Consider the following 12,527-nt stretch of genomic DNA (forward strand, 5'->3'; position numbering starts at 1 on the left):
TGCGATCTTAAAGTCTTCAAATTGGTAAAGAATACAGTATTCTTCATTTTTTCTTCTGAGCAAAATAAGGGCTATGTTTGGTTTATGTGGTTTGAAAGGAAAGAATGTTTCTCTGCTATCGATCTCACTCAAATTCTTGAACGTCGTAAGGGTGAATTACCTATATTTAGGAAAAAAAAGGGTGAGTGAAGAATCGAATATATTATAAAGAACACTGCAACAAGCTGTTTCTTAAGATGAGAAGCCCTCGTATGTTCTCTAAACTTATACGAAACAGCATTTAATTAAGTTACGTGTTGGATCCATTCTTCTTGTAAAGATGTGAAATGTTACATATACAGCCAGAGGGCCTCTGACTTCTGGCCCCTCTCTCTGCTTTCCTTCCAGAACGTTCCTTGTGCCTTTGCATACATTTATATGTACCCAGAGAGAAACTACAGCCTGTGTGTGTGCATGTGTTTTGCATAAATGGTGTCACTTATATTAATGGTTCTGTAACTTGTTTTTTCATGCAACATGTCTTGGAGATTGTCCCATGTTAGTACCTGTAGATCTTATTCATTCTTTTAGCTGCTACACAGGACTTCAAAATATGAACATACATCAGTTTATCGAGCCACTTCTAAAGCATTTGGGGAATTCAAGAGCTTCTAAAATTCATGCAGTTTGACAACTTGCTTCCATTACCAGGGAATGAGTCATCTCGGATTTCTTTAAGTTTCCTAAAGTCCCTATCACTTTGAGGATTGTTCCCTAAGCATCTGCAGCAAGTCAGGGTTCCTTTTTGGAAACATAGTAGCATTATCCTGGTGAGGTGCCCTCTTTCTCCCATATATATATTCATGTGCCTAAGTTAATTGGTTGCCCTTCTCTCTCCCGTTCCTTGATAACTGAGATTTGAATGATGGCAGTTTCTCTATGACGTTTAACAGAAATTGGTCTACAGATGTAACCACAATGAGTCAGAGAGGGAACCCAGGCTGTTAGCTGGAAATGCCAGCATCTTCCCACATCTGCCCATGAGGAGAGGGGCTGAGAACACGGCCGATGTCGGGAGGGCACAGCTGCGCGGAGGGAAATCATTCAGTTCCTGGATTCAGCTGTGCCTGCAGCCAGAAACCAGCACTGGCTTTTGCCTCCCGTGGACCAATAATACATTTCCTTTTGCTTCCATCAAATGCGTTGGCAAGAGACACGGCCCTCACTGACAGAGCTTCCACGGCAGAGTTTGTCACTCTCCTGGTATGTTTCTTTCTGGTTTCGGCATCCTCCACAGGCTTCTGTCTTCCTCCTTCACACCCTGCCTCTCATCACTGTCGATTTTAACCTTGCAAAAGACCAAAAACGTCAACAGTCTGTAACAACTTAAATCATTACTTGTTTGACTGCCTAATGGTTACTATGTGCACTTGTGTATTAGTTCATGTTTGGCTTAGGTAAGATGGCAAAAACCACTCCCCAAAATCAAGCAAGAATTTGTTCTGTTCAGCTCTAGCATAATCTGTTTGGCAACACATCTTACAGTCATCTTAATGCTAGTGTACCGGGAAAGTGACATATGGAGAAGCTTTGCTGCCTCCTCATTACATTTATGTTTTCTTGTATTTGTCATTCTTGAGTTCCTGCCAAAAGTTTACATCTAATTGCCTCTACATCATATTTTTCCCCTCAAATAGAAAAAAACCCATGTGCCTTGTAAATTGTTATAAACACTTTCACTGCACATTGGTTTTGTTTTCTTGTTCCACATGGCCTCACAAATCTAAAATTCTTGGTAAGGTGCCTCAGACTTTATTTCAGGCAAAGCAAAGAGTGAGTGGTACTATTTCTCTCTTAATGAGAATACTGCTGGGCATATTGGCCAGCTATCTCCATGCTGTATTATTGTGGCAAATGAGGAGGGACTTTTGTTAAAAGACTCAAGCAGGGATGGAATATGAAGGGTTTTTTAATAGGTTAAAGAAAGAAGCATTCTCTTGAGAAGAAGATGCTATGAGCCTGGGAAGGTTTCCAAAGTCTTTGAATTGTCACACATGAAATCACTATAAAAACTTAAAAATAATCCTTTCAGTGGTGCCTGTGCATGTGAGCATGTGTGTGTGTCTGAGATGTGTGTGAGTGAGAAAGAACAGAGTTAAAGGCAACCACAAGTTGTGTGTGTGGTTGCAATAACTATGTATTTGTGTGCTAATAGAATATAATATCAAGGTAATGGTAACCTTTAAAAATGTACATGACTTGTTTTTATTGATGTCGTAACAGTTTATAACTGTGAAATTTTAGTTGCACATTATTGTTTGTCAGTCACCATATAAATGCATTCCTTCACCCCTCGTGCCCACCCCCCAACCCCCCTTCCCCCTGGTAACCACCAAACTGTTCTGTCTGTGTGTTAGTTTATCTTCCACATATGAGTGAAATCATGTGGTGTTTGTCTTTCTCTGTCTGGCTTATTTCGCTTAATATAATACCCTCCCAGTCCATCCACGTTGTTGCAAAGGGACGATTCTGTCTTTCTTATGGCTGAGTAGTGTTCCATTGTATATATATACCACATCTTCTTTATCCAGCCATCGGTTGAGGGACACTCGGATTGCTTCCGTGTCTTGGCTATAGTGAATAATGCTGCAATGAACATAGGGGTGCATAAGCCTCTTTGGATTGTTGATTTCAGGTTCTTTGGATAAATACCCAGTAGTGGGATAGCTGGATCATAAGGTATTTCTATTTTTAATTTTTTGAGGAATCTCCATACTGTTTGCCATAGAGGCTGCACCAGTTTGCACTCCCACCAGCAGTGAAAGAAGGTTCCCATTTCTTCACAACCTCTCCAACATTTGTTGTTTTTCGTCTTGGGGATTATAGCCATTCTAACAGGTGTAAGGTGATATCTTGGTGTAGTTTTGATTTGCATTTCCCTGATGATTAGTGATGTTGAAAAAATGTAGATGACTTTTTTTTATCAAATATTTTTCTTTTGGAATATTTAGGACATAGAGAGGCTGTACAGTGTAGTGGTTAAGAACATGGGTGCTGGAGTAAGACTTTCTGGGTTTGAATTTTTATTCCCCTACTCATAAACTGTTTGACCTTGGGGAGGGAGCTTACGTCACCTCTCTGGGCTTCAGTTTCCTCATCTGCAAAGCAAGGATTAAAAATAGCATGTATCTCATCAGGGTTGTCGTAAGGATTCAATGAATTACTATAGGTAGGCACTTAGAACAAGGTCTGCATGTGGTTACTGCTCTGTAAGTATCTGTTTCGAGGATGATGATGAAGATGATGAAGATGAAGAAGATGATGTTGTCTATGATGATGATAATGATGATGAAGATGTTCTCTATGGTGATGCCTGTGATGATGAAGATGATGATGTCTATGATGGTGATGAAGATGATGATGTCTATGATGGTGATGAAGATGATGATGTCTATGATGAGGATGAAGATGATGACGATGCTGTCTATAATGATGATGATGATGGAGATGGCTACAAAGAAGGGGTAAGGATCTAATCTACTTCTACCAAGACTTTGCACTATCTGGTAGTTGGCCTGTTTGAGGAGCTCTTCATTATGACTGCAGAGACAAGAGGTCTAAGAGCAAACTAAGCAAAAAAAATGCTTGTTATTAAAAATCTCAGAAAGGTCATGGTTTTGTTATATTTTCTCTTTTATCAGAATGAATGAAAACTTCATTACTCTGCTATCTCTTCCGCGGCAATTAGAGGTCTCGGATGCTGTGTCCTCTGGAGATTCTGTTCAGTAGCTGCACAGCTTCAAGGTTATTTTCCTACTCAAAGGAAAACAAGACTGGTTGTAGACACAGTAATAATTCTGGAGCAAGGCTACATGCAAAGGTTTTGTCTCCCACTTAATGGCTGTTCCCATAGGTCTGAGTAAGAGTGTGACAGTCTGTGCAGTAAATGTCTATTTGCCTTGCTGGTTTACATCAGTGGTTTATTCTTTCCCCACAGAACAACCTTCTGAATGCTATGTACTCCTTAGAAGTATTTTATTCTGACCTTGCAAATGATTTTGGAAAGATTTTCCTGAAATCATCAGTGTATAGATTGGGAACATTTTGCCCTAGAACATATTCCGGTACTCAAATGGACTTTGGCCAGTCCACCGTCCCCCACTGCAGGATATGATTTGGAACCTAAGCCCAATGCTCTCAGAAGAATATACTGTTCTGTAGTTTAATATCATTAATTTAAATAGATTAGAAATGGTATTACTTTCTCCATTTATATTATTGCTTGGCATACTCTTTTGTCTGATAACCTCTGAGTACACGTGCAAGGGAAATAAAAAAAAGGATAGTTCCTGCCATTATAGGGATAATTTGATAAAGGGGCAGAAAAGGAATGAGGCATGTAAATGATACCCATGCAACCAGCATAGTAACATCAATACTAGTAATTAAGAGTTTAAAGTATTCTGTAAGAGATTATGTGCAGGACTCAGGAAATAGGATCTTTAAGGATTGCGTAAATGGTGTATTTTTCTTCAGTGATGTGGAAGAACTTGCAATTGTTAAGTATGAGACAAACAGATGAGTTCAGGGTACAAAAACTTTGTATTTTCAAAAATTCTTACATTCTGAGTTAGACAATTCTTAAGTGCGGTTTATAGACCTCTAAAATTTAGGGTGAAGGAAATAAAATGATTCAGACAGACACATTAACTATTCAGGTATCTTAGTTCTAGGAGCTGGACCATCCTCCTCTGAGGCCAATGTGAAAATATCAACATTAGCCATCACTCGACATGTGTTTTCTACTGTCCCTTTCCCCCTGAGGCACGGCTAGCGTTGAGCACTATTTCAAAAGTACCCCCATCTCCTCTGTACCCCAAATCTATATATACACTGTGGGAGCCTTTGGTTCTCTAAACCATGCACCCTCCCCCCCCCAGCACGAAACCCTCACGGGCAAAATCATTCCAGTTACAGCATCTTTTTTATTCCCTTTTTAATGGGAGAAGAGTCAGAGCCACTAAGCAGTCAATCGCATTCATCACTTTATTTTAGAAACAGTACAACATGAGATAACCCATCTTCTCTGGAATTTTTAGTGGGTTGTAAGTCTTTATGGGAAATGAGGCTGACTAGCAACGAAATCTCACAGCTGGGAGTTTGCTAAACTCTTTTCTCCCAGGGTTTACTAAAGATTTTAGGACCAGCAATGCCTGGGGATCTCTTAGCTATATTATCAACTAAATTCCAAGTAAAATAGTCTTTCTTTGCTTTTTGAAAATGTAATTCTAGATAATCTTCTTTGGGATAAAGTGAGAGATACCAAAAAACAAAACAAAACAAAAACGCACCCTGATGAGATTTTTGTCAGCTGGAAAGAGAGAGTTTTAATAAGTTCATTCCCCCGCCGCTTTTGTCATATCTACCAGCCAAAATATCTAATCTATTAAATTCCAAGTGATATCACTAAAGAACAGAGTTTGGTGGCGGTTTGAAGGCTCTGAGACTGATATTGGGTCTAATTGTGCTCTAGGGACTCAGAAGAAAAGATAAAAGCAAGGTACCTTTTGTTCTGGGAAGATTCGTGGTAGCTGAGACAGCAAGAGAAGCAGAGAGGGTGCTTCTTCCTTGTTTTCTCAGAAGTTACTTTTAAGGAATTGACTGTAGTGTCAGCTGCCTCCTTCCCAGTTCTGTTCCAGAGCAATTGGCAAGAGAGGCACATTCCATGGACACTTAGCAAAACACCACATTGAAAACAAATAAATATGGGTGAGCCCCATAGGAGGATCCCAGGGCGATGTCTATGGGGCCCTGAAAGGGTCTTTTGTTAACAACTCCAGCCGCTGGGACCCAGGGAAGGACACCGTGGGGCCGCTCCACTGAAGTAGATAAACACACTTTAGAAAGCGAACCGAGAAGTAGATATTTCCACTCCCATTAAATTACAAACCGAAAAGTAAACAAGGACATTTTTAGTTATGCAGGCAGTTTCTGAAGCGGTTCTTGTGGGCAATGTGTGAATTCTCAAGAGCTTCACCAGCCACGATATGGAACAGACGGGGACTGGGATTCAACCTTGAGATACGGGGACTCCGGGAGTGCTGGGGGGGGGGGCGTCCCCGAGTCCCTTCTTCTGCCTCATAGAGACCTGCTCTCGGATCCCAGGTGGTAAGCCTGTTCCCAGAGGGCTTCCACAGTTTTGGATCTTCTCACAGTATCCAGTGAATGTCCCCAGTGTCCAGGCCACTCCTTAGGGGCCCCTGACATGGCGGCAGGGTTAGGATGTGCTTCAGTCTGCCCTAAAGGACTCACACCTCACAGTCGTCACCATCTAAGGCCTCTTGGGCCCTGGGTGCGGGGGGTGGTTGCGGGGGGAGGGATCACCTTGGAATCTGGTTATTTATTTAATTGTGGATTTCCGGTGGGTTGAGTACTACCTTTCCTTTGTTCCAGTCCCCTGCTGCCACTAGCCTGCTCCTTTTCAGCTTCTTCCTTCTTACCACATCGCACCGTCATCCACCCGATCGCTCAAACCAGAAACCTGGGAGTCACCGTAGACCCCTCAGATTCTCTCCTTGGCTTCATCCACCTCATCATCAAGTCCCACCAGTTTTGCTTCCAAAAGTTTCTTGGATTGACCCACTTCTCTTCACTCCCACTGCTACCCCCCTGTGCAAGCCACCGTTACCTCTCGCCCAAAGCTTCTAAACTAGATTTTCTGCTTCCAGGGGTGCCTTGCCCTCCAGTAGTCTATTACCTACACAGCAGCCAGAGCAATCTTTTAAAAATATAAATTAGCTCATGTACTGTCCTCTTTGGAATCTTCTAGTGGCTTCCCATTCCATGTTGAATCCAGCCAGACTTGCTTTCCGTGGATAGAGCTGTTCATGGTCCAGCCCCTGCACTCTTCCGACTCCCTTTGTTGCTGTGCGCTACCACGTCAGTTTCTCTAATCCTCATGAATACCAGGCTCATTCTTGCCTTAGGGAAGCTCATGTTCTCTGTGTCTGGCATGCTCTTCCCTCAGAGTTTTGCAGGCCCAGTTCCCTTAACTCATTCAGGGTTCAACTCGGATATCACCTGTTCAGCAAGGAGGACCTTCCCAGACCGTCAGCTCTGATAATACCTCCATTCCCTCCTCTCAGTCACGAACACCAACGAGTGTTTTATTTTATTTACAGCACTTATCATAATTTTCAATTTTCTTGCTTTTTGTTTACTTGTGTATTGTGTGTTTCTTCTCCCCCCTCCACTGGAATAATAAATTTCTTGAGGGCAGACACCTGTTTTTCTTGTTCACTGCTCCATCCCCTGCACTCGGAAGAGTATCTGGTGTGCAGTAGATGTTCAATAAATATTTAATAATAAGCAAGTCCTCTGAAAGACAGCGGCAGAGGGACTACAGAGGATGGGTATTTTGTGCAGGGTCTGCTGCGTTGATGGGTTATGGGTGCACGGGGAGGTTATCCGCAGGTCACTGTTGCCTGACTATAGCTGAAGCTTCTGGGAGTGTATGCGGGCGTGACGAAACAGCTTTGTTGTGGGAGGGAGGCAGTAGTGGCAAGAAAAAGGCTGATTTGGGGCTCTATCTCATGCCTTCTCAGCTTCCATTATTGTGTGAGCCAATTCTTCATAGTAAATCTCTTTCTCTCTCTCTATATATATTATATTATATATAAGATTAAAAAAATATATATATATTCTGATATTCTGTTTCTCTGGAGAACCCTAAGTAATATACCTTCCCTCCCTCCCTCCATCCCACAGATATGTATTAAGCCTCAATTTGATTCGATAGAAAGTTGATATGACCTGGCCTTTGTGCTCTGGGAACTAATAATCTGATAAGAGAGTTAAGACAGGGACACAAAAACCCAAAATTCAAGGCAGAATTTACCAAGTGCCACAAGATAAGCATGGACATGATATCTGGGAGTTTGTGGGGGGCGGGGTGCAGACCATAAAGGGGTTTTGGAGCAGGAGCCAAGCTGTCTGGGTTCAATTTCCTGTCCCCTTTTAATTACCTGTGTGATCCTTGGCAAGTTATTTAATGGTCTGTGCCTCAGTTTCCTTTCTTATAACATATGGAAACTATTAGTACTTATCTCATAGAATTATCAGAAATATTAGACAAAATAAAGCATGTAAGACACTTAAAACAGCATCTTAATATTAAGCATTCAACATGTAGGACTGAAGATGGAGGCATTTTATCCTAAAGTTGCGTAGGATTTGAATTTAAGATGAGGATGGGCAAGGAAATTCCAAGTGGAGTCGTGTGAACACAGGGAGTAAGAGGGGCAAAGGTGAAATATTCAGTTTGGTGGGGAAAACAGGAAGGAGAAGATGATGACAATATGGAAAGTTATGTTGGACCATAGTGGGGAGGGACATACTAGTAACCATTCTCTCTTTTTTAAAAATTTTTTTTATTGATGTTTTAATAGTTTTTAACATTGTGAAATTTTGGGTTGTACATTTTTGTTTGTCCATCACCATATACATGTCTCCCTTCACCCCTTGTGCCCACCCCCACCCCCATTGCCCCTGGTAACCACAGTACAGTTTTCTCTGTCCATGTGTTGGTTTATATTCCACGTATGAGTGAGATCATACAGTGTTTGTCTTTCTCTTTCTGGCTTACTTCACTTAACGTAATAGCCTCCAGGTCCATCCATGTTGTTGCAAATGGGACGATTTTGTCTTTTTTTATGGCTGACTAGTATTCCATTGTATATATATACCACATCTTCTTGATCCAATCGTCAGTCGAGGGACACTTAGGTTGCTTCCACTTCTTGGCTATAGTGAAAAATGCTGCAATGAACATAGGGGTGCATAAGCCTCTTTGGATTGTTGATTTCAGATTCTTTGGATAGATTCCCAGTAATGGGATGGCTGGGTCATAGGGCATCTCTATTTTTAATTTTTTGAGGAATCTCCATACCATTTTCCATAGAGACTGCACCAGTTTGCATTCCCACCAGCTGTGTATGAGGGTTCCTGTTTCTCCACAGCCTCTCCAACACTTGTTGTTTTTTGTCTTGGTGATTATAGCCATTCTAATGGGCGTGAGGTGATATCTTAGTGTTGTTTTGATTTGCATTTCTCTTATGATTAATGATGTTGAACATCTTTCATGTGCCTATTGGCCATCTGTATATCTTCTTTGGAGAAGTGTCTGTTCATTTCCTGTGCCCATTTTTTGATCGGGTTGTTTGTTTTTTTGTTGTTCAGTTGTGTGTGTTCTTTATATATTATGGAGATCAACCCCTTGTCAGATGTATGTTTTGCAAATATTCTCTCCCAGCTGGGGGGTTGTCTGTTCATCTTGATTCTGGTTTCGTTTGTCTTGTAGAAGCTCTTTAATCTGATAAAGTCCCACTTGTAGTAACCATTCTCTTTGGTGAGTAATTATATGTCACTGAAGATTTCTAAGCAGATGCCTTAACTTCTGCAACAATTTACCTGCTCAGAAATCTTTGGTGACATATAATGACTTAGCAAAACTTATTTCTTTCCTTTGCTTGATTTGTTTTTTTTTTTTTTTTTTGCTTTTCTTTTCTAGTTTCTTAACATGGAAGCTTAGATGATTATTTTGGGACCTTTTCTTCTTTTACTATAAGCGTTCAGTGCTGTAAATTTCCCTCTAAGCACTGCTTTAGCCATATCCCACAGATTTTGGTATGTTGTATTTTCATTTTCACTCAATTAAAATATTTTCTAATTTCCCTCAAGTGTTACTCTTTTGCCTGTGGATTAGTTGGGAGTATGTTGTTTGATTTCCAAGTGATTGGAAATTTACCTGTTATTTTTCTGTTATTGATTTCTAGTTCAATTCTATTATGTCCAGAAAGCATACTTTGTATGACTTCACTATTTAAATTGGTTAAGATTTGTTTTATGGCCTGGGATATGGTCTGTCTTGATGGATGTTTCATGTGCACTTGTGTGTTCTGCAGTTGTTGGGTGGAGTGTTCCATAAATGCCGATTAGATCCAGATGGATGACCATGCTGTTCGTCTCTTCTAAATCCCTTGCTGGTTTTCTGTCTCCTAGCTCTATCTGTCACTGAGAGAGGAGTGTGGAAGTCTCCAATTCTAATAGTGGATTTGTCTATTTCTCCTTTCAATTCTGTCATTTTTTTTCTTCATGTGTTTTGAAGCTCTGTGGTTAGGTGCGTACACAGTTAGTATTGTTATGTCTTCTTGGTGAATTGACTCTTTTATGTACTTTTTATTGCCCTTTACCTTTGGTAATTTTCTTTGCTCTGAAGTCCATCTGATATTGTTGTCTGATATTAACATAACCAATCCAGCTTTTTTTTTTTTTTGGATTCATGTTTGCATGGTAGATCTTTTTCCATTCTCTTATTTTTAACTTACCTGTATCATTATGTTTGAAGTGAGTTTCTTGTAGACAGCATATATTTAGGTCATCATATAAAATCTAATCTGACAATTTCTGTCTTATAATTGGTGTGTTGTATATTAATTAATTATTGATAAATTTGGATTTAGGTCTACCATTTTATTATGTTTTTTCTGTTTGTTTCATTTTTTCTTCCTCTGGTTCCTCTTTCCTGACTTCTTTTGGTTTATTGGAGTATATTTTTGCATTTCTTTTTATTTATTATTTTGACTTTGTCTATATCTATTTGCATAATTTTTTAGTAGTTGCTATAGGGATTACAAAATACATTCTCAACTTTTCAAAGTCTGTTTACAATCAATATTTTACTACTTCAATTTCAGTGTAGAAATCTTGTCACTGTAGAGGTCCCTTCACCTCCTCTCTTTATGCATAGTTGTCTTGCATATTACATTTGCATACATTGAGGACTCCAACAGTCAATGTTACTTTTTTTTTTGCTTTCAACTGTCAAACATGTTTAAAAGAACTTGGGGCGAGTAGGAATAGTATATTATGTTTACCAATATATCTACTGTTTCTGTTACTCTTTCTCCATTCCTAGAGAATGGAGCCAAAACAAAGTAAGTGGAGACTGAGAAACAGAGGAAAACTAAATTCCTGATGACCTTGACTGATCCTGAATATGACCATACTGTCCTCCAAACTTTTCATAACTTGAGTAAATACATAACATTTTTTCCCATTTGTTTAAGCCTGGTTTGAGTTGGGTTTTCTGTCATTTGCAACAGAAAGCACTCTGATTGACACTGTCTTAAAGGAGGAGGTTTTGGGGAAAGGTATTATGATAATTTTTTGATCATGGTTTAAGTTATAATAGGCTAATCAATGACAAAATTGTGGTGAAATTCAATTGGATTTCAAGTTCAAATATCTTTCTTTTTTTGATTTCTAGTTTAAATCCATTTGTAGGGTCTTCAAGAAATACAGCATTAGAATATTTGCTGGTACAGGTTCTTCCGGGAATAAATCCCTTGAAATGCAGCTCTATCTTTGAAGGGTTTTATGGAGCTTGATATTGCCGTTCACTGAGACAGCGGGGAAAGTGTTAATTAATTGCTAGTTTTGCTGCAGTGGTTCAGCATGATTTTCTCAAAGATGCAAGATGATTGTCTTTTTCTCTGTAGCTGATTTCACTTCTAAATGGCAATCATATTGTTTGCTGGGTGATATGTCCATTGCTCCTACTGTGATGGTGGCGGTGATGACAGATGGTGATTACTCAGTGCCTCGCTCTCTCTTGAGATCCCCTCGGTTAATATTTAGAGTTGTTTATTCCTCAGTTGCAGGTAGGTGAAACAAAAATGCTCTTGTAGGTAGGTACCCCATGACTGTTTAAGTGGCTGAGTTAAGAGACAAAATGGAAAATTCACTCTGGGCTGAGAAATCATCTAAGAGGAGTAATCAAGATGAGGCCCAAATCAGCATGTCATACTGTATCAGTTGGGGATTATTTTCAAGAAGAAGTAACCGAAACTAGAGTCCAGTGGTTTAGCCAAAGAGAGGGACAAGTATGGCAGTTTATGATGTCACCAAGGACCCACACTCCTTCTAACATTTGGCTCTGCCATTCTTAGCCTACAGGACTTTTGGGGCAGGTTTATTTGGATATAATTCATATGTAGAACAAAATCACCCTTTTTAGAGTACAGTTCTATGAGTTTTGACAAACACGTAGAGTCCTGTAACCACCACATAACAAGATATAGAACAGGCTCAAAATCCCCCAAATTTCCCTTGTGTCCCTTTGTAGTTAACATCTCCTTTTGCCCTCCACCCTGACAACCACTGATCTGCTTTCTGTGTCTACTCTTTGGTCTTCCCGAGAATGCCATATCAATGAACTCATACAGCACGCAGCCTTTTGAATTTGGATTCTTTCACTTGGGATAATGAATTTGAGATTTATGCTGCTGTGTGTTTCAGTATTTTTTCCTTTTTAGAAAAACTGAGTAGTACTCTGTTTTATGGATGTACCATGGTTTGTTGATTCATTCACTAGTTGAAGGACATTTGGGACACAAATACTGGAGAATTTGGAGATGATGAATAAAGCTGCTATGAACATCTGCATGCACGCTTTTTTGTGACCGTAAGTTTCATTTCTCTTGGGTAAG

The sequence above is a fragment of the Ceratotherium simum genome, chromosome 35 (assembly GCF_057802395.1).
Source record: "Ceratotherium simum simum isolate JZ-2026a chromosome 35, ASM5780239v1, whole genome shotgun sequence".
Taxonomy (NCBI): domain Eukaryota; kingdom Metazoa; phylum Chordata; class Mammalia; order Perissodactyla; family Rhinocerotidae; genus Ceratotherium; species Ceratotherium simum.